This window comes from Rhipicephalus microplus, chromosome 2 (genome assembly GCF_043290135.1).
Source record: "Rhipicephalus microplus isolate Deutch F79 chromosome 2, USDA_Rmic, whole genome shotgun sequence".
Lineage (NCBI taxonomy): Eukaryota > Metazoa > Arthropoda > Arachnida > Ixodida > Ixodidae > Rhipicephalus > Rhipicephalus microplus.
Window position 1 is genome coordinate 75,751,557 of NC_134701.1, and position 20,115 is coordinate 75,771,671.

General features: G+C 48.1%; 6 non-coding genes across 6 annotated transcripts; all 6 read left to right on the forward strand.

Annotated features, from left to right (window-relative positions):
- The first annotated feature begins 2,591 nt into the window (after window positions 1-2,591).
- TRNAR-CCU (transfer RNA arginine (anticodon CCU)) lies at window positions 2,592-2,664 on the forward strand. The gene has a single exon. It is a non-coding gene; the product is annotated as a tRNA-Arg (tRNA).
- A 1,812-nt stretch (window positions 2,665-4,476) lies between these two features.
- On the forward strand, window positions 4,477-4,549 carry TRNAR-CCU (transfer RNA arginine (anticodon CCU)). The gene has a single exon. It is a non-coding gene; the product is annotated as a tRNA-Arg (tRNA).
- A 2,510-nt stretch (window positions 4,550-7,059) lies between these two features.
- On the forward strand, window positions 7,060-7,132 carry TRNAR-CCU (transfer RNA arginine (anticodon CCU)). The gene has a single exon. It is a non-coding gene; the product is annotated as a tRNA-Arg (tRNA).
- A 1,575-nt stretch (window positions 7,133-8,707) lies between these two features.
- TRNAR-CCU (transfer RNA arginine (anticodon CCU)) lies at window positions 8,708-8,780 on the forward strand. The gene has a single exon. It is a non-coding gene; the product is annotated as a tRNA-Arg (tRNA).
- A 9,503-nt stretch (window positions 8,781-18,283) lies between these two features.
- Window positions 18,284-18,356, forward strand: TRNAR-CCU (transfer RNA arginine (anticodon CCU)). The gene has a single exon. It is a non-coding gene; the product is annotated as a tRNA-Arg (tRNA).
- A 1,575-nt stretch (window positions 18,357-19,931) lies between these two features.
- Window positions 19,932-20,004, forward strand: TRNAR-CCU (transfer RNA arginine (anticodon CCU)). Its single transcript has one exon. It is a non-coding gene; the product is annotated as a tRNA-Arg (tRNA).
- The last annotated feature ends 111 nt before the right edge of the window (window positions 20,005-20,115 follow it).

The window sequence follows — 20,115 nt, forward strand, 5'->3', positions numbered from 1 at the left end:
CGCACATCGCCCTCGTGGCCTAACGGATAAGGCATCGGTCTCCTAAACCGGGGATGGCGGGGTCGAGTCCCGCCGAGGGTGGGATATTCTTTTTCATTAACAAAGGGTTTCTGCTACAGTTTTCTTGCTTGCAGCAAAGCAATTGCGTTTTCTTTTCCCCTATATTCCTTTCGATGGTGTGTTCTACTGCAACCTAGAGTAAAAGCGCTAATGAAAGGAACGCCAGTGCATCGCCCGCACATCGCCCTCGTGGCCTAACGAATAAGGCATCGGTCTCCTAAACCGGCGATATCGGGTTCGAGTCCCGCCGAGGGTAGGTTATTTTCTTTTCATTCACCGAAAAGGTTTCTGCTACAGTTTTCTAGCTTGAAGCAAAGCTTATGCGCTTCTTTTTCTCTCTAATCCTTTTGATGTTGTGTTCTACTGTAACCTAGAGTAAACGCGCTAATAAAAGGAACCCCATGGCATCACTCGCACATCGGCTTCGTGGCCTAACGAATAAAGCATCGGTATTCTAAACAGGGGATTGCGGGTCCGAGTGCCGCGGAGGGTGGGTTATCCTTTTTTATTAACAAAGGGTTTCTCCCAAAGTTTTCTTGCTTGAACCAAAGCATATGCATTTCCTTTTCCCCTATATTCCTTTCGATGATGGGTTCTACTGTAACCTAGAGTAAACGCGCTAATGAAAGGAACGCCAGTGCATCGCTCGCCCATTGCCCTCGCGGCCTAACGGATAAGGCATCGGTCTCCTAAACCGGGGATGGCGGGGTCGAGTCCCGCCGAGGGTGGGATATTCTTTTCCAATAACAAAAGGTTTCTGCTACAGTTTTCTTGCTTGCAGCAAAGCAATTGCGTTTTCTTTTCCCCTATATTCCTTTCGATGGTGTGTTCTACTGCAACTTAGAGTAAAAGCACTAATGAAAGGAACGCCAGTGCATCGCTCGCACATCGCCCTCGTGGCCTAACGGATAAGGCATCGGTCTCCTAAACCGGGGATGGCGGGGTCGAGTCCCGCTGAGGGTGGGATATTCTTTTTCATTAACAAAGGGTTTCTGCTCCAGTTTTCTTGCTTGCAGCAAAGCAATTGCGTTTTCTTTTCCTCTATATTCCTTTCGATGGTGTGTTCTACTGCAACCTAGTGTAAAAGCGCTAATGAAAGGAACGCCAGAGCATCGCTCGCACATCGCCCTCGTGGCCTAACGGATAAGGCATCGGTCTCCTAAACCGCGGATATCGGGTGCGAGTGCCGCCGAGGGTGGGTTATCCTTTTTTACTAACAAAGGGTTTCTCCCACAGTTTTCTTGCTTGAACCAAAGCATATGCATTTCCTTTTCCCCTATATTCCTTTCGATTGTGTGTTTTACTGTAACCTAGAGTAAAAGCGCTAATGAAAGGAACGCCAGTGCATCGCTCGCACATCGCCCTCGTGGCCTAACGGATAAGGCATCGGTCTCCTAAACCGGGGATGGCGGGGGCGAGTCCCGCCGAGGGTGGGATATTCTTTTTCATTAACAAAGGGTTTCTGCTACAGTTTTCTTGCTTGAACCAAAGCATATGCATTTCCTTTTCCCCTATATTCCTTTCGATGATTGGTTCTACTGTAACCTAGAGTAAACGCGCTAATGAAAAGAACGCTAGTGCATCGCTCGCACATCGCCCTCATGGCCTAACGAATAAGGCATCGGATTCTAAACGGGGGATTGCGGGTTCGAGTCCCGCCGAGGGTGGGTTATCCTTTTTCATTAACAAAGGGTTTTGCTACAGTTTTCTTGCTTGAACCAAAGCATGTGCATTTCCCTTTCTCCTATATTCCTTTCGATGGTGTGTTCTATTGTAACCTAAAGTAAAAGCGCTAATGAAAGGAACGCCAGTGCATCGCTCACCCATTTCCCTCGCGGCCTAACGGATAAGGCGTCGGTCTTCTAAACCGGGGATTGCGGGTTCGAGTGCCGCCGAGGGTGGGTTATCTTTTTTCATTACCAATGGTTTGTGCTACAGTTTTCTTGCTTGAAGCAAAGCATGTGGATTTCCCTTTCTCCTATATTCCTTTCGATGGTGCGTTCTACTGTAACCTAAATTAAAAGCGCTAATAAAAGGAACGCCAGTGCATCACTCGCACATCGCCCTCGTGGCCTAACGGATAAGGCATCGGTATTCCAAACAGGGGATTGCGGATTAGAGTCCCGCGGAGGGTGGGTTATTTTTTCTATAAACAAAGGGTTTCTCCCAAAGTTTTCTTTCTTGAACCAAAGCATATGCATTTCTTTTTCCCCTATATTCCTTTCGATGATGGGTTCTACTGTAACCTACAGTAAACGGCCTATTGAAAAGAACGCTAGTGCATCGCTCGCACATCGCCCTCACGGCCTAACGGGTAAGGCATCGGTCTCATAATCCGGGGATTGCAGGTTCGAGTCCCGCTGAGGGTGGGATATTCTTTTTCATTAACAAATGGTTTCTGCTACAGTTTTCTTGCTTGCAGGAAAGCAATTGCGTTTTCTTTTCCCCTATAATCCTTTCGATGGTGTGTTCTACTGAAACCCAGAGTAAAAGCGCTAATGAAAGGAACGCCAATGCATCGCACGCACATCGCCCTCGTGGCCTAACGGATAAGGCATCGGTCTCCTAAACCGGGGATTGCGGGTTCGAGTCCCGCCGAGGGTAGGTTATTTTTTTTTTCATTCACCGAAAAGGTTTCTTCTACAGTTTTCTTGCTTGAAGCAAAGCTTATGCGCTTCTTTTCCCCTATATTTCTTTCGATGGTGTGTTCTACTGCAACCTAGAGTAAAAGCGCTAATGAAAGGAACGCCAGTGCATCGCTCGCACATCGCCCTCGTGGCCTAACGGATAAGGCATCGGTCTTCTAAACCGGGAATTGCGGGTTTGAGTCCCGCCGAGGGTGGGTTATCCTTTTTTACTAACAAAGGGTTTCTCCCGCAGTTTTCTTGCTTGAACCAAAGCTTATGCGCTTCTTTTCCCCTATAATCCTTTCGATGTTGTGTTCTACTGTAACCTAGAGTAAACGCGCTAATAAAAGGAACCCCATGGCATTACTCGCACATCGGCTTCGTGGCCTAACGAATAAAGCATCGGTATTCTAAACAGGGGATTGCGGGTCCGAGTGCCGCGGAGGGTGTGTTATCCTTTTTTATAAACAAAGGGTTTCTCCCAAAGTTTTCTTTCTTGAACCAAAGCATATGCATTTCTTTTTCCCCTATATTCCTTTCGATGATGGGTTCTACTGTAACCTACAGTAAACGGCCTATTGAAAAGAACGCTAGTGCATCGCTCGCACATCGCCCTCACGGCCTAACAGATAAGGCATCGGTCTCCTAAACCGCGGATGGCGGGGTCGAGTCCCGCCGAGGGTGGGATATTCCTTTTCATTAACAAAGGGTTTCTGCTACAGTTTTCTTGCTTGCAGCAAAGCAAATGCGTTTTCTTTTCCCTTATATTCCTTTCGATGGTGTTTTCTACTGCAACTTAGAGTAAAAGCGCTAATGAAAGGAACGCGAGTGCATCGCCCGCACATCGCCCTCGTGGCCTAACGGATAAGGCATTGGTCTCCTAAACCGGGGATATCGGGTGCGAGTGCCGCCGAGGGTGGGTTATCCTTGTTCATTACCAAGGGTTTGTGCTACAGTTTTCTTGCTTGAACCAAAGCATATGCGTTTTCTTTTCCCCTCTATTCCTTTCGATGGTGTGTTCTACTGCAACCTAGAGTAAAAGAGCTAATGAAAGGAACGCCAGTGCATCGTCCGCCCATCGCCCTCGTGGCCTAACGGATAAGGCATCGGTCTCCTAAACCGGGGATATTGGGTTCGAGTCCCGCTGAGGGTAGGTTGTTTTTTTTTATTCCCCGAAAAGGTTTCTGCTACAGTTTTCTTGCTTGCAGCAAAGCAATTGCTTTTTCTTTTCCCCTATATTCCTTTCGATGTTGTGTTCTACTGTAACCTAGGGTAAACGCGCTAATAAAAGGAACCCCATGGCATCACTCGCACATCGGCTTCGTGGCCTAACGAATAAGGCATCGGTCTCCTAAACCGGGGATGGCGGGTTCGAGTCCCGCCGAGGGTAGTTTATTTTTTCTTCATTCACCGAAAAGGTTTCTGCTACAGTTTTCTTGCTTGAAGCAAAGCTTATGCGCTTCTTTTCTCCTATATTCCTTCCGATGGTGTGTTCTACTGCAACCTAGAGTAAAAGCGCTAATGAAAGGAACGCCAGTGCATCACTCGCACATCGCCCTCGTGGCCCAACGGATAAGGCATCAGTCTCCTGAACCGCGGATGGCGGGGTCGAGTCTCGCCGAGGGTGGGATATTCTTTTTCATTAACAAAGAGTTTCTGCTACAGTTTTCTCGCTTGCAGCAAAGCAAATGCGTTTTCTTTTACCCTATATTCCTTTCGATGGTGTGTTCTACTGCAACCTAGATTAAGAGCGCTAATGAAAGGAACGCCAGTGCATCGCCCGCACATCGCCCTCGTGGCCTAACGGATAAGGCATCGGTCTCCTAAACCGGGAATTGCGGGTTCGAGTCCCGCCGAGGGTGGGTTATCCTTTTTTACTAACAAAGGGTTTCTGCTACAGTTTTCTTGCTTGCAGCAAAGCAATTGCGTTTTCTTTTCCCCTATATTCTTTTCGATGGTGTGTTCTACTGCAACCTAGAGTAAAAGCGCTAATGAAAGGAACGCCAGTGCATCGCTCGCACATCGCCCTCGTGGCCTAACGGATAAGGCATCGGTCTCCTAAACAGGGGATGGCGGGGTCGAGTCCCGCCGAGGGTGGGATATTCTTTTTCATTAACAAAGGGTTTCTGCTACAGTTTTCTTGCTTGCAGCAAAGCAATTGCTTTTTCTTTTCCCCTATATTCCTTTCGATGGTGTGTTCTACTGCAGCCTAGAGTAAAAGCGCTAATGAAAGGAACGCCAGTGCATCACTCGCACATCGCCTTCGTGGCCTAACGGATAAGGCATCGGTCTTCTAAACCGGGAATAGCGGGTTCGAGTCCCACCGAGGGTGGGGTATCCTTTTTTACTAACAAAGGGTTTCTCCCACAGTTTTCTTGCTTGAACCAAAGCATATGCATTTTCTTTTCCCCTATATTCCTTTAGATGGTGTGTTCTACTGCAACCTAGAGTAAAAGCGCTAATGAAAGGAACGCCAGTGCATCGCCCGCACATCGCCCTCGTGGCCTAACGAATAAGGCATCGGTCTCCTAAACCGGCGATATCGGGTTCGAGTCCCGCCGAGGGTAGGTTATTTTCTTTTCATTCACCGAAAAGGTTTCTGCTACAGTTTTCTAGCTTGAAGCAAAGCTTATGCGCTTCTTTTTCTCTCTAATCCTTTTGATGTTGTGTTCTACTGTAACCTAGAGTAAACGCGCTAATAAAAGGAACCCCATGGCATCACTCGCACATCGGCGTCGTGGCCTAACGAATAAAGCATCGGTATTCTAAACAGGGGATTGCGGGTCCGAGTGCCGCGGAGGGTGGGTTATCCTTTTTTATTAACAAAGGGTTTCTCCCAAAGTTTTCTTGCTTGAACCAAAGCATATGCATTTCCTTTTCCCCTATATTCCTTTCGATGATGGGTTCTACTGTAACCTAGAGTAAACGCGCTAATGAAAGGAACGCCAGTGCATCGCTCGCCCATTGCCCTCGCGGCCTAACGGATAAGGCATCGGTCTCCAAAACCGGGGATGGCGGGGTCGAGTCCCGCCGAGGGTGGGATATTCTTTTTCAATAACAAAAGGTTTCTGCTACAGTTTTCCTGCTTGCAGCAAAGCAATTGCGTTTTCTTTTCCCCTATATTCCTTTCGATGGTGTGTTCTACTGCAACCTAGAGTAAAAGCACTAATGAAAGGAACGCCAGTGCATCGCTCGCACATCGCTCTCGTGGCCTAACGGATAAGGCATCGGTCTCCTAAACCAGGGATGGCGGGGTCGAGTCCCGCTGAGGGTGGGATATTCTTTTTCATTAACAAAGGGTTTCTGCTCCAGTTTTCTTGCTTGCAGCAAAGCAATTGCGTTTTCTTTTCCTCTATATTCCTTTCGATGGTGTGTTCTACTGCAACCTAGTGTAAACGCGCTAATGAAAAGAACGCTAGTGCATCGCTCGCACATCGCCCTCATGGCCTAACGAATAAGGCATCGGATTCTAAACGGGGGATTGCGGGTTCGAGTCCCGCCGAGGGTGGGTTATCCTTTTTCATTAACAAAGGGTTTTGCTACAGTTTTCTTGCTTGAACCAAAGCATGTGCATTTCCCTTTCTCCTATATTCCTTTCGATGGTGTGTTCTATTGTAACCTAAAGTAAAAGCGCTAATGAAAGGAACGCCAGTGCATCGCTCACCCATTTCCCTCGCGGCCTAACGGATAAGGCGTCGGTCTTCTAAACCGGGGATTGCGGGTTCGAGTGCCGCCGAGGGTGGGTTATCTTTTTTCATTACCAATGGTTTGTGCTACAGTTTTCTTGCTTGAAGCAAAGCATGTGGATTTCCCTTACACCTATATTCCTTTCGATGGTGCGTTCTACTGTAACCTAAATTAAAAGCGCTAATGAAAGGAACGCCAGTGCATCACTCGCACATCGCCCTCGTGGCCTAACGGATAAGGCATCGGTATTCCAAACAGGGGATTGCGGATTAGAGTCCCGTGGAGGGTGGGTTATTTTTTCTATAAACAAAGGGTTTCTCCCAAAGTTTTCTTTCTTGAACCAAAGCATATGCATTTCTTTTTCCCCTATATTCCTTTCGATGATGGGTTCTACTGTAACCTACAGTAAACGGCCTATTGAAAAGAACGCTAGTGCATCGCTCGCACATCGCCCTCATTGCCTAACGGGTAAGGCATCGGTCTCCTAAACCGGGGATTGCAGGTTCGAGTCCCGCTGAGGGTGGGATATTCTTTTTCATTAACAAATGGTTTCTGCTACAGTTTTCTTGCTTGCAGGAAAGCATTTGCGTTTTCTTTTCCCCTATAATCCTTTCGATGGTGTGTTCTACTGAAACCTAGAGTAAAAGCGCTAATGAAAGGAACGCCAATGCATCGCACGCACATCGCCCTCGTGGCCTAACGGATAAGGCATCGGTCTCCTAAACCGGGGATTGCGGGTTCGAGTCCCGCCGAGGGTAGGTTATTTTTTTTTCATTCACCGAAAAGGTTTCTTCTACAGTTTTCTTGCTTGAAGCAAAGCTTATGCGCTTCTTTTCCCCTATATTTCTTTCGATGGTGTGTTCTACTGCAACCTAGAGTAAAAGCGCTAATGAAAGGAACGCCAGTGCATCGCTCGCACATCGCCCTCGTGGCCTAACAGATAAGGCATCGGTCTCCTAAACCGCGGATGGCGGGGTCGAGTCCCGCCGAGGGTGGGATATTCCTTTTCATTAACAAAGGGTTTCTGCTACAGTTTTCTTGCTTGCAGCAAAGCAAATGCGTTTTCTTTTCCCCTATATTCCTTTCGATGGTGTGTTCTACTGCAACTTAGAGTAAAAGCGCTAATGAAAGGAACGCGAGTGCATCGCCCGGACATCGCCCTCGTGGCCTAACGGATAAGGCATTGGTCTCCTAAACCGGGGATATCGGGTGCGAGTGCCGCCGAGGGTGGGTTATCCTTGTTCATTACCAAGGGTTTGTGCTACAGTTTTCTTGCTTGAAGCAAAGCATATGCGTTTCCTTTTCCCCTATATTCCTTTCGATGTTGTGTTCTACTGTAACCTAGAGTAAACGCGCTAATGAAAGGAACGCCAGTGCATCATTCGCACATAGCCTTCGTGGCCTAACGAATAAGGCATCCGTCTTCTAAACAGGGAATTGGGGGTTCGAGTCCCGCCGAGGGTGGGTTATCCTTTTTTACTAACAAAGGGTTTCTCCCACAGTTTTCTTGCTTGAACCAAAGCATATGCGTTTTCTTTTCCCCTCTATTCCTTTCGATGGTGTGTTCTACTGCAACCTAGAGTAAAAGAGCTAATGAAAGGAACGCCAGTGCATCGTCCGCACATCGCCCTCGTGGCCTAACGGATAAGGCATCGGTCTCCTAAACCGGGGATATTGGGTTCGAGTCCCGCTGAGGGTAGGTTGTTTTTTTTATTCCCCGAAAAGGTTTCTGCTACAGTTTTCTTGCTTGAAGCAAAGCTTATGCGCTTCTTTTCCCCTATATTCCTTTCGATGTTGTGTTCTTCTGTAACCTAGGGTAAACGCGCTAATAAAAGGAACCCCATGGCATCACTCGCACATCGGCTTCGTGGCCTAACGAATAAGGCATCGGTCTCCTAAACCGGGGATGGCGGGTTCGAGTCCCGCCGAGGGTAGTTTATTTTTTCTTCATTCACCGAAAAGGTTTCTGCTACAGTTTTCTTGCTTGAAGCAAAGCTTATGCGCTTCTTTTCTCCTATATTCCTTCCGATGGTGTGTTCTACTGCAACCTAGAGTAAAAGCGCTAATGAAAGGAACGCCAGTGCATCACTCGCACATCGCCCTCGTGGCCCAACGGATAAGGCATCAGTCTCCTGAACCGCGGATGGCGGGGTCGAGTCTCGCCGAGGGTGGGATATTCTTTTTCATTAACAAAGGGTTTCTGCTACAGTTTTCTCGCTTGCAGCAAAGCAAATGCGTTTTCTTTTACCCTATATTCCTTTCGATGGTGTGTTCTACTGCAACCTCGATTAAGAGCGCTAATGAAAGGAACGCCAGTGCATCGCCCGCACATCGCCCTCGTGGCCTAACGGATAAGGCATCGGTCTCCTAAACCGGGAATTGCGGGTTCGAGTCCCGCCGAGGGTGGGTTATCCTTTTTTACTAACAAAGGGTTTCTGCTACAGTTTTCTTGCTTGCAGCAAAGCAATTGCGTTTTCTTTTCCCCTATATTCTTTTCGATGGTGTGTTCTACTGCAACCTAGAGTAAAAGCGCTAATGAAAGGAACGCCAGTGCATCGCCCGCACATCGCCCTCGTGGCCTAACGAATAAGGCATCGGTCTCCTAAACCGGCGATATCGGGTTCGAGTCCCGCCGAGGGTAGGTTATTTTCTTTTCATTCACCGAAAAGGTTTCTGCTACAGTTTTCTAGCTTGAAGCAAAGCTTATGCGCTTATTTTTCTCTCTAATCCTTTTGATGTTGTGTTCTACTGTAACCTAGAGTAAACGCGCTAATAAAAGGAACCCCATGGCATCACTCGCACATCGGCTTCGTGGCCTAACGAACAAAGCATCGGTATTCTAAACAGGGGATTGCGGGTCCGAGTGCCGCGGAGGGTGGGTTATCCTTTTTTATTAACAAAGGGTTTCTCCCAAAGTTTTCTTGCTTGAACCAAAGCATATGCATTTCCTTTTCCCCTATATTCCTTTCGATGATGGGTTCTACTGTAACCTAGAGTAAACGCGCTAATGAAAAGAACGCTAGTGCATCGCTCGCACATCGCCCTCATGGCCTAACGGATAAGGCATCGGTCTCCTAAACCGCGGATATCGGGTGCGAGTGCCGCCGAGGGTGGGTTATCCTTTTTTACTAACAAAGGGTTTCTCCCACAGTTTTCTTGCTTGAAACAAAGCATATGCATTTCCTTTTCCCCTATATTCCTTTCGATTGTGTGTTTTGATGTAACCTAGAGTAAAAGCGCTAATGAAAGGAACGCCAGTGCATCGCTCGCACATCGCCCTCGTGGCCTAACGGATAAGGCATCGGTTTCCCAAACCGGGGATGGCGGGGGCGAGTCCCGCCGAGGGTGGGATATTCTTTTTCATTAACAAAGGGTTTCTGCTACAGTTTTCTTGCTTGAACCAAAGCATATGCATTTCCTTTTCCCCTATATTCCTTTCGATGATTGGTTCTACTGTAACCTAGAGTAAACGCGCTAATGAAAAGAACGCTAGTGCATCGCTCGCACATCGCCCTCATGGCCTAACGAATAAGGCATCGGATTCTAAACGGGGGATTGCGGGTTCGAGTCCCGCCGAGGGTGGGTTATCCTTTTTCATTAACGAAGGGTTTTGCTACAGTTTTCTTGCTTGAACCAAAGCATGTGCATTTCCCTTTCTCCTATATTCCTTTCGATGGTGTGTTCTATTGTAACCTAAAGTAAAAGCGCTAATGAAAGGAACGCCAGTGCATCGCTCACCCATTTCCCTCGCGGCCTAACGGATAAGGCGTCGGTCTTCTAAACCGGGGATTGCGGGTTCGAGTGCCGCCGAGGGTGGGTTATCTTTTTTCATTACCAATGGTTTGTGCTACAGTTTTCTTGCTTGAAGCAAAGCATGTGGATTTCCCTTTCTCCTATATTCCTTTCGATGGTGCGTTCTACTGTAACCTAAATTAAAAGCGCTAATGAAAGGAACGCCAGTGCATCACTCGCACATCGCCCTCGTGGCCTAACGGATAAGGCATCGGTATTCCAAACAGGGGATTGCGGATTAGAGTCCCGCGGAGGGTGGGTTATTTTTTCTATAAACAAAGGGTTTCTCCCAAAGTTTTCTTTCTTGAACCAAAGCATATGCATTTCTTTTTCCCCTATATTCCTTTCGATGATGGGTTCTACTGTAACCTACAGTAAACGGCCTATTGAAAAGAACGCTAGTGCATCGCTCGCACATCGCCCTCATGGCCTAACGGGTAAGGCATCGGTCTCCTAAACCGGGGATTGCAGGTTCGAGTCCCACCTAGGGTGGGTTACTCTTTTTCATTAACAAAGGGTTTGTGCTACAGTTTTCTTGCTTAAAGCAAAGCATATGCATTTCCTTTCCTCCTATATTCCTTTCGATGATGAGTTCTACTGCAACCTAGAGTAAAAGCGCTAATAAAAGGAACGCCTGTGCATCCCTCGCACATCGCTCTCGTGGCCTAACGGATAAGGCATCGGTCTTCTAAACCGGGATTGCGGATTTGAGTCCCGCCGAGGGTGGGTTATCTTTTTTCAATACCATGTGTTTCTTCAACAGTTTTCTTGCTTGAAGCAGCGCATATGCGTTTCCTTTTCCCCTATATTCCTTTCGATGGTGTGTTCTACAGTAACCTAGAGTAAACGTGCTAATGAAAGGAACACCAGTGCATCGCTCGCACACCGCCCTCGTGGCCTAACGGATAAGGCATCGGTCTCCTAAACCGGGGATGGCGGGGGCGAGTCCCGCCGAGGGTGGGATATTCTTTTTCATTAACAAAGGGTTTCTGCTACAGTTTTCTTGCTTGAACCAAAGCATATGCATTTCCTTTTCCCCTATATTCCTTTCGATGATTGGTTCTACTGTAACCTAGAGTAAACGCGCTAATGAAAAGAACGCTAGTGCATCGCTCGCACATCGCCCTCATGGCCTAACGAATAAGGCATCGGTATTCTAAACAGGGGATTGCGGGTCCGAGTGCCGCGGAGGGTGGGTTATCCTTTTTTATTAACAAAGGGTTTCTCCCAAAGTTTTCTTGCTTGAACCAAAGCATATGCATTTCCTTTTCCCCTATATTCCTTTCGATGATGGGTTCTACTGTAACCTAGAGTAAACGCGCTAATGAAAGGAACGCCAGTGCATCGCTCGCCCATTGCCCTCGCGGCCTAACGGATAAGGCATCGGTCTCCTAAACCGGGGATGGCGGGGTCGAGTCCCGCCGAGGGTGGGATATTCTTTTTCAATAACAAAAGGTTTCTGCTACAGTTTTCCTGCTTGCAGCAAAGCAATTGCGTTTTCTTTTCCCCTATATTCCTTTCGATGGTGTGTTCTACTGCAACCTAGAGTAAAAGCACTAATGAAAGGAACGCCAGTGCATCGCTCGCACATCGCTCTCGTGGCCTAACGGATAAGGCATCGGTCTCCTAAACCGGGGATGGCGGGGTCGAGTCCCGCTGAGGGTGGGATATTCTTTTTCATTAACAAAGGGTTTCTGCTCCAGTTTTCTTGCTTGCAGCAAAGCAATTGCGTTTTCTTTTCCTCTATATTCCTTTCGATGGTGTGTTCTACTGCAACCTAGTGTAAAAGCACTAATGAAAGGAACGCCAGAGCATCGCTCGCACATCGCCCTCGTGACCTAACGGATAAGGCATCGGTCTCCTAAACCGCGGATATCGGGTGCGAGTGCCGCCGAGGGTGGGTTATCCTTTTTTACTAACAAAGGGTTTCTCCCACAGTTTTCTTGCTTGAACCAAAGCATATGCATTTCCTTTTCCCCTATATTCCTTTCGATTGTGTGTTTTACTGTAACCTAGAGTAAAAGCGCTAATGAAAGGAACGCCAGTGCATCGCTCGCACATCGCCCTCGTGGCCTAACGGATAAGGCCTCGGTCTCCTAAACCGGGGATGGCGGGGGCGAGTCCCGCCGAGGGTGGGATATTCTTTTTCATTAACAAAGGGTTTCTGCTACAGTTTTCTTGCTTGAACCAAAGCATATGCATTTCCTTTTCCCCTATATTCCTTTCGATGATTGGTTCTACTGTAACCTAGAGTAAACGCGCTAATGAAAAGAACGCTAGTGCATCGCTCGCACATCGCCCTCATGGCCTAACGAATAAGGCATCGGATTCTAAACGGGGGATTGCGGGTTCGAGTCCCGCCGAGGGTGGGTTATCCTTTTTCATTAACAAAGGGTTTTGCTACAGTTTTCTTGCTTGAACCAAAGCATGTGCATTTCCCTTTCTCCTATATTCCTTTCGATGGTGTGTTCTATTGTAACCTAAAGTAAAAGCGCTAATGAAAGGAACGCCAGTGCATCGCTCACCCATTTCCCTCGCGGCCTAACGGATAAGGCGTCGGTCTTCTAAACCGGGGATTGCGGGTTCGAGTGCCGCCGAGGGTGGGTTATCTTTTTTCATTACCAATGGTTTGTGCTACAGTTTTCTTGCTTGAAGCAAAGCATGTGGATTTCCCTTACACCTATATTCCTTTCGATGGTGCGTTCTACTGTAACCTAAATTAAAAGCGCTAATGAAAGGAACGCCAGTGCATCACTCGCACATCGCCCTCGTGGCCTAACGGATAAGGCATCGGTATTCCAAACAGGGGATTGCGGATTAGAGTCCCGTGGAGGGTGGGTTATTTTTTCTATAAACAAAGGGTTTCTCCCAAAGTTTTCTTTCTTGAACCAAAGCATATGCATTTCTTTTTCCCCTATATTCCTTTCGATGATGGGTTCTACTGTAACCTACAGTAAACGGCCTATTGAAAAGAACGCTAGTGCATCGCTCGCACATCGCCCTCATTGCCTAACGGGTAAGGCATCGGTCTCCTAAACCGGGGATTGCAGGTTCGAGTCCCGCTGAGGGTGGGATATTCTTTTTCATTAACAAATGGTTTCTGCTACAGTTTTCTTGCTTGCAGGAAAGCATTTGCGTTTTCTTTTCCCCTATAATCCTTTCGATGGTGTGTTCTACTGAAACCTAGAGTAAAAGCGCTAATGAAAGGAACGCCAATGCATCGCACGCACATCGCCCTCGTGGCCTAACATTCCACTTCGGGCCGCGATAGCGAGCGGACGCGTTTGGAATGGGCTCCGTCGGAGCGGTATCAGCGGCCGTGTCTGGCCGCGGAAACAGGAACGAAGATAGCGAATACCAGTTTATTTTGCCGGAAATGCCAAAAGGACGACTTGTTATCAACACCGTGTTTTTACACGGTGATGTACGAGCGAGGCCATACAAGGTCGAAGATTTCAGGGACGCATTGACGCCAACGGGCCTGCTGCCGGATGTGGTAAGCCTCGGTGCATACCAGGTTAACCACTTGTGGGCGGTGACATTCAATGACGCCGCTCCCACGAAACGCCTGCTCGCCTTGAAGGAGCTGCAAGTGAAGGGGCGGCGCTGCGTCGTCGTCGACCCACAGGACCAGCAGGTGCGGCTACGAATTCACTGGCTGCTTCACGGAGTGAGCGACGAAGAAGTACAGACGGCGCTGTCGGCTTTCGGCAAGGTCGTGGAGGTGAGCCGTGAGCGGTGGCGTGTCCCGGGCATGGCCGACAAGTGTTCGACCACAAGAACAGCTCTCCTGAAGCTGAAAAGCGGCGTCAAGGTCGAAGACCTTCCGCACCAGATCAGGATCGATGGAGAGCTGGCCTTGCTGGTTGTGCCTGGTCGGCCGATGCAATGCTTGCGCTGCCAAGGCAAAGGGCACGTCCGCCGAGAGTGCAAGGTACCCCGTTGCTCGCGGTGCAAACGCTTCGGACACGTCGAGGCCGATTGCGTTCGAACGTACGCCAGTGCAATGGGGCCAGCGAAGAACGAGGCGATGGCTGATTACGTCATGGACGTGGCCGAGGCAGAGGACGCCGCCAAAGGGGTCGGAAGCCCAGTGGTCCCTGTGACTACTGGAGGGGCGGCGCCGGCAGACACACCCAAGTTTCCGGAGACTCCCCAGCTTTCGACTACACCGGCCAGCGCCCCGTCAACGGCCGAGCCTGAGCGGGTCGAGACGGACGTGGTTCCAGTGGGGACAGCTGACACAACGGAGGGTCAGGGAGAGACGGCGGCGGACAGCGACGACGAGATGTGCGCGACCAGCGCCACGCTAAAGCGTCCACTCGACGACTCGGTAGAGCAGGACGGGGCGTCGTCCACCAGCAGCCAGGAGCCGCCTGCGAAGGCGCCGCAAGGGAGGTGGCGTAGTCTCAAACCTAAGCCGAAAGTCCCTACCGACCGGAGACTGGCGGACAAGGCAAAAGAAAACAGCGCTGGGAAGCAGGATGGTCCTGGAGGCGGCTAGCCGAGGGCTGGTCGTGAAGGGTAAGCGCCATGCTCCGGGCCTACTCCTATAGCTAACAAGTCACTATGGCATTAACTCCGCCATTCAGTATAGCTACGCTTAACGTCAGAGGGTTGGCGGCTAGGCGTAGGCAAAGTCAGCTCTATCGGTTGCTCACAGACCAAGACATAGACGTCCTAGCCGTCCAGGAAACTAAGGTAGACGGAGAGGAGGAGACCGGGAGCATGGTGCGCCGTTTCACTGACCGATATTACGCGGTCGTAAGCCACTCGATAGGAACGTCCGCGGGTTGTGTTCTTTTTGTAAAAAAATTGCAAGGCCTTCTTGTGCAAAGTGTTTTCTCATGCCAGTCGGGCAGAATTGTTTATTGTGACTTTGTTTATGGTGCCACTGAATTCAGAGTTATATGCGTATACGCACCGAATAGTGTAGAAGAGCGTGCTCAGTTTTTTTCTAACCTGTTTCAGTGGACAAAGTGTGATAAGAGGGTGGTTTTGTTAGGTGATTTTAACTGTGTTTTAAGGGCTTGCGATAGAGTCAATAGCACTGGCGTTCGTGACAAAAGCAGTGACGTGCTAGGCAAATTAATAACCGAAAATGACTTGGAAGACGTGTATGAATGTGTGGCAGCAAATCGCGAAGTGATCTACACGCGATTTCAAGGCAATAGCCATGCGCGTTTAGACCGCATATACCTATCCCTAGATGTATTGCCTATGTGTCACGATTTTTCGGTTGAGCCAGTGTCGTTTTCAGATCACTGTTTGGTTGTGTGTCGCATAGGCATGAAGAAACAGCGTAAGGTTTTCAACTGGGATTTATGGAAACTGAACGCATTGTTGCTAAAAGATGAACCTTTTTTAGAAGCAGTGCACGAGACCATTAATGAAGTGCTTATGGAAAAAACGGAAACAGTAGCAGAGAAATGGGAGTGTTTAAAGCAGAAGGTGAAAATGAAAGCGCTTGACAGATCGAGCACGCTAAAATTCGAAGCGCAAATAAAAGAAAGAAGTCTTAAGAAAACACTGCAGCAGCTGATAGCCCTAGAAAGTCGGGAGCCTGGGACTTGCAAAGACGAGGTGCGCAGTGTCAAGGAAAAATTAGAACTGCATGACAGAGAGCGTTATCGAGGCGCCTGGGTTCGCGCGCGCGCAAATGATCTTGCCGCGGGTGAGACGCCCACAAAAAGGGCGCTTGGTCTCGAAAAAGCGCAAGGACGCCGAAACCACATCGATAAGGTCTATTGCAACGGGACTCTCGCGAGCGACAATGAAAGCATCGAAAGGGCCTTTGCTGCGTATTATCAGTCACTTTTTGCAATTCGAAAAGCGAATGTACATGGTTTTAAAGAAGAGTTTCTCAAGCGCTTGCCGCGGCTTAGTGACGACACAAAAAAGCTTTTAGAAGGCAGAATAACGGAAGGCGAAGTGGAAAGCGCGATTGGTCATCTGAACCCCGGAAAGTCACCGGGACCCGATGGCCTAACCGCAGCATGGTATAAGACGTTTAGAACAGAACTGTCCCCGGGGTTAGCTGAGCTGTTCAATGAGGCGTACGAACGGAAAACTCTGCCGCCCTCCTTCAGCAAAGCGCATACGATATTAATTCCTAAAACGGACGAAGGGGAAAAACTTAAACTGGTGACATCGTATAGGCCCATATCGCTGACCAATGTCGACTACAAGATTTTTATGAAGGTTCTGGCAGCGCGACTTCAAGGTGTCATTAAAGAAATTGTTGGAGAGCACCAAACTTGTGGAATCAAAGGCAGAACCATTAGCTCAAACATTCACAAGATGCGGTGTGTGCTAGAGTGTTGTGACGAAGATTCACTTGGCGTTGCGGTGCTCCAGATAGACCTGGAGAAAGCTTTTGATTGTGTTGCGCATGATATTTTGTTTGTCATCTTAGATCATATTAATGTCGGTTCCATCATCAAGGAGGGAGTGGCCTTGGCGTACCAGAACTGCACAACACGTTTAATTGTTAACAAGTCTTTGGGGGCCCCCATTCACGTAATGCGTTCTGTGCGTCAAGGCTGCCCCCTCAGTCCACTTTTGTTTTGTATTTACATCGAAGCGATGTGCTTAGCGATAAATGAAAATGAAAAAATACGTGGCTTCAGCTTGGCGGCAGTGGAAGTTAAGCTGCTGGCATATGCAGACGACATTGCGGTGTGTTGTACGAACAAAGAAAGTGTAGAGGAAACGATAAGTGTTGTGAAACATTTTTGTAGCGTCACAGGAAGCCGCGTAAACTGGGCGAAATCTCTTGGGCTGTGGCACGGAAGGTGGCCTTCAAAGCCGGACCTTTTTGCGAATGTGCACTGGACGGAAACACCGACAAGGTACCTCGGTGTTCCCCTGGAATGTTATAACAGCAGCGAGGAGTATTGGTCGCGGCAAACAAAAGAGACGAAGGAAAAAGCAGACAGGTGGAAAGGCATGAACCTGTCTGTTTTTGCTAGGGCTACTGTGTGCAACATGTTTTTTATCGCTAAACTGTGGTATGTGATGCAGGTGTTACATTGTTCAAGGATCAACGTGCAAAGGCTGCACAGAGTGTTCGCAGTTTTTATATGGGGCTCGAAATGGGAAAGGTGCAGACGGACCAACTTGTTCAGGCGCGTGAAGGACGGAGGTCTTGGTTTGGCGCACCTATTTGTGAGACAAGTAGTAAATAGATTTTTGTTTTTCCGTGACGTCAGGGATCCGTTTTTGCGTACGGTATGCCAGCTCAGGTTAGGCAGTGCCTTACCAGATCTTGTTGTTACTACGGATAGCCGGCCCGTGACGTTGCGTGGGTATCTCAAGGAAGTGGTAGACAGTGTACGTTTTTTATCTGTACGCTTTTCGATAGATTATCTAGCAAGTGTTAGAAGAAAAGAATTGTACAAAGATGTATGTGCTATGGTTTTGCCAGTACCATTGTACAGGGCCATATACAGTGGAAGACCGGGACAAAATGTACTGAAGCGGGTGAGAAACATGCAGGTACCTACAGGGGTGAAAACTTTTTTCTTCAAGTTACACACAGGAACACTATCAGTAAAGACTTTCACAGAGGAACGGGGTTTTTTTACACCATGGGGGTCACACTGCTTGCTATGTAAGAAACCAGAAACAATAGACCATGTTTTTTTGCATTGTTGGGAAGGGGTACATTTTTGGGACATATTACAGAGGACAATAAAGAAGGATTTTCCACTAGACCCACACGGAATAAGGTACCTCGCAGTAACAAATGATGATGGGGTCCCATTTGATGTAGTGATGTTGACCGGTCTCCACTGTATATGGCGTGCACGAATGGCCGGATACCATTTCGACCCGGACGCAAAGCCAGCAGTAATTTATTTCAGGCAAAGCATGTCTGCATTCATTGAGTGTAGCAAAATAGGGGATATCGAGCCAGAATGGTTGTCAAGGTTTGAACCCCTGGCAAACCTTAAGTATTTTTAAGAGGACAACATCAGTACAGATGGGACTGATGGCAATGCTTGTTCTTTTTTTTTTTTTTTTTTTTTTTTTTTTTTTTTTTTGTAATATATGTGTGTGCAATGATTGCCCTGTACAATGTCCATGCCAGGCAATAAATAAAAAAAAAAAAAAAAGCCCTCGTGGCCTAACGGATAAGGCATCGGTCTCCTAAACCGGGGATTGCGGGTTCGAGTCCCGCCGAGGGTAGGTTATTTTTTTTTCATTCACCGAAAAGGTTTCTTCTACAGTTTTCTTGCTTGAAGCAAAGCTTATGCGCTTCTTTTCCCCTATATTTCTTTCGATGGTGTGTTCTACTGCAACCTAGAGTAAAAGCGCTAATGAAAGGAACGCCAGTGCATCGCTCGCACATCGCCCTCGTGGCCTAACAGATAAGGCATCGGTCTCCTAAACCGCGGATGGCGGGGTCGAGTCCCGCCGAGGGTGGGATATTCCTTTTCATTAACAAAGGGTTTCTGCTACAGTTTTCTTGCTTGCAGCAAAGCAAATGCGTTTTCTTTTCCCCTATATTCCTTTCGATGGTGTGTTCTACTGCAACTTAGAGTAAAAGCGCTAATGAAAGGAACGCGAGTGCGTCGCCCGGACATCGCCCTCGTGGCCTAACGGATAAGGCATTGGTCTCCTAAACCGGGGATATCGGGTGCGAGTGCCGCCGAGGGTGGGTTATCCTTGTTCATTACCAAGGGTTTGTGCTACAGTTTTCTTGCTTGAAGCAAAGCATATGCGTTTCCTTTTCCCCTATATTCCTTTCGATGTTGTGTTCTACTGTAACCTAGAGTAAACGCGCTAATTAAAGGAACGCCAGTGCATCATTCGCACATAGCCTTCGTGGCCTAACGAATAAGGCATCCGTCTTCTAAACAGGGAATTGGGGGTTCGAGTCCCGCCGAGGGTGGGTTATCCTTTTTTACTAACAAAGGGTTTCTCCCACAGTTTTCTTGCTTGAACCAAAGCATATGCGTTTTCTTTTCCCCTCTATTCCTTTCGATGGTGTGTTCTACTGCAACCTAGAGTAAAAGAGCTAATGAAAGGAACGCCAGTGCATCGTCCGCACATCGCCCTCGTGGCCTAACGGATAAGGCATCGGTCTCCTAAACCGGGGATATTGGGTTCGAGTCCCGCTGAGGGTAGGTTGTTTTTTTTATTCCCCGAAAAGGTTTCTGCTACAGTTTTCTTGCTTGAAGCAAAGCTTATGCGCTTCTTTTCCCCTATATTCCTTTCGATGTTGTGTTCTACTGTAACCTAGGGTAAACGCGCTAATAAAAGGAACCCCATGGCATCACTCGCACATCGGCTTCGTGGCCTAACGAATAAGGCATCGGTCTCCTAAACCGGGGATGGCGGGTTCGAGTCCCGCTGAGGGTAGTTTATTTTTTCTTCATTCACCGAAAAGGTTTCTGCTACAGTTTTCTTGCTTGAAGCAAAGCTTATGCGCTTCTTTTCTCCTATATTCCTTCCGATGGTGTGTTCTACTGCAACCTAGAGTAAAAGCGCTAATGAAAGGAACGCCAGTGCATCACTCGCACATCGCCCTCGTGGCCCAACGGATAAGGCATCAGTCTCCTGAACCGCGGATGGCGGGGTCGAGTCTCGCCGAGGGTGGGATATTCTTTTTCATTAACAAAGGGTTTCTGCTACAGTTTTCTCGCTTGCAGCAAAGCAAATGCGTTTTCTTTTACCCTATATTCCTTTCGATGGTGTGTTCTACTGCAACCTCGATTAAGAGCGCTAATGAAAGGAACGCCAGTGCATCGCCCGCACATCGCCCTCGTGGCCTAACGGATAAGGCATCGGTCTCCTAAACCGGGAATTGCGGGTTCGAGTCCCGCCGAGGGTGGGTTATCCTTTTTTACTAACAAAGGGTTTCTGCTACAGTTTTCTTGCTTGCAGCAAAGCAATTGCGTTTTCTTTTCCCCTATATTCTTTTCGATGGTGTGTTCTACTGCAA